The 1,883-nt window shown below is 37.7% G+C and overlaps 1 pseudogene; it reads right to left on the bottom strand.

Annotated features, from left to right (window-relative positions):
• Positions 1-912: 912 nt before the first annotated feature.
• On the bottom strand, positions 913-1,417 carry LOC115469012 (annotated as a pseudogene).
• Positions 1,418-1,883: the final 466 nt, after the last annotated feature.

The raw sequence follows: 1,883 nt of genomic DNA, 5'->3' as shown, positions 1-1,883 counted from the left end.
AAGCCACTGTATATATAGTAAGTGCAGATCCTGGTGAAACAAAAACACTCAAGGATATTTCAATTCACTGTTTAAAGCTCTTTGTTATTTTTGAGTGATGGTGGCAGTTCATCACAAAAGATCCTGGTTCCTGCACAATATGTCCAGTAAAAAACCTACTTCTGCTAAGCCAGGAAAGGAACGGCACTGACGTCAGATCCCTTTACCAATATATCACCTTTAACCTATTTCTTCAAAACCAAGGTTGAAGTCATAGGTTTCTATGACATGAATTTTATACTTTGGTTGTAACAGTGCAGACTTCACTGGAAAGAAATACCTACCTACCTACAAAAATGAAGCCATATAAACAGTACTTAATGAAGCCTTACTACTACTACTACTACTACTACTACTACTTGACATTTCTAAAGCGCTACTAGGGTTTCACAGCGCTGTGCAATTTAACATAGAAGGACAGTCCCTGCTCAAAGGAGCTTACAATCTAAAGGACAAATGTACAGTCAGTCAAATAGGGCCTTACTGATTTGCATTTGCAATTAGGCTTTGGAACAGACTGCCTTTAGAAATTTGGAGAATAACACAATATTCCTTCAGGAAAGTGTTAAAGTCTTTTTTGTTTGATGAGAAAGGTGTTTTTTAGTTTCAATGCATTAGATATACAACTGTAATTAATGTTTTAGATGTGCAATTGATGAGAAAGCTGGAGAGGGGGTTTTGTTTCAATATATTAGATATGCAATTGTAAATTCTCCTGAAGGAGGACTTATTGTTTGTAATCCACTTAGAATCTCTTTTGAACTTAGCGGAATATAAGAATCATATTTTATTTATTTATGAGCATTTATACCCCACTTTTTTCCACATAAAGCAGACTCAAAGTGGCTTACAATGTACAATTAAAGAGTTAAAAGGCAAGTCTGAATATACTTGGACAGTCAAGTCAGAGCCCAAAGTCTGCACATTCCGGTATCTCCTTCAAGTACAACTTCAGAAAGCCTTCATAAACTTCAGAGCTGATCAGCAAGCCTTGCACAACTGGATCCTGCATCATGGTTTCAAACCATTTTTTGAGCTTTGGAACATCGTTTAAACTCTCTTTCACACCGAACAGTGCCAGTCGTTCAAACCAAGGCCAAACCATGTAGTCAATCATAGATATCGAGTTTCCACCAAGGAACTGTGTGTCAGGTACCAACTGCTCAAACTTCAAGAACTGCTCTTTGAAAGCTGCCTTGTGTGCACCAAGGTCCTCCCCAGTTTTCTTTGCCTTAAGCACCATGACAAGGAAAGAAGCCAACTTGGAAAAGTGTTCCAACAGCATTTTCTGCTTTGCTTTCTCATAAGGGTCTACAGGGTTCAGCTTCTTCCCAGGGTAAGCTTCATCTAGATAGTCGCATATAGCATAGCATAGCATTTTTATGGCTTTTTAATGATAAGTAATAGGAAAGGAAGACAGAAGATAGATATGTAGCTAAGGGTGTGGTTGTTTATGGCTGAGTATGGAAAAGAGAAAACATGGGTCAGGGTTTGTGTTAAGACAATAGTAGTTTATAGTTTATGAAAACTTACTATACTGCTAGCAGACCAGAATAGAAAAGAAAGCAGAAAGGAATTCCATAAATGACAGGACAGCAAGAGTATAAAACTACAGGTAAGATAAAGAGTATCAGAGCAAAGGAACGCAATAACAGAGAAAAAATAATTCTGAATTTTAAATTAGGGAAGGAGGGGTAAGGAAACTAGGAAGTAACCGGGGGCATTAAGAACAACCGGGTCTCGGGTGATCTCAGTTAGCCTGAGGTTTCATATGCTTGGTTAAATAACCAGGTTTTCAAATCCAACTTAAAACTCTCAAATGAAGAAGCATTTTGAAGGAGTAA

The sequence above is a fragment of the Microcaecilia unicolor genome, chromosome 4 (genome assembly GCF_901765095.1).
Source record: "Microcaecilia unicolor chromosome 4, aMicUni1.1, whole genome shotgun sequence".
Lineage (NCBI taxonomy): Eukaryota > Metazoa > Chordata > Amphibia > Gymnophiona > Siphonopidae > Microcaecilia > Microcaecilia unicolor.
This window is presented reverse-complemented; position numbering and strand designations above follow the sequence as displayed.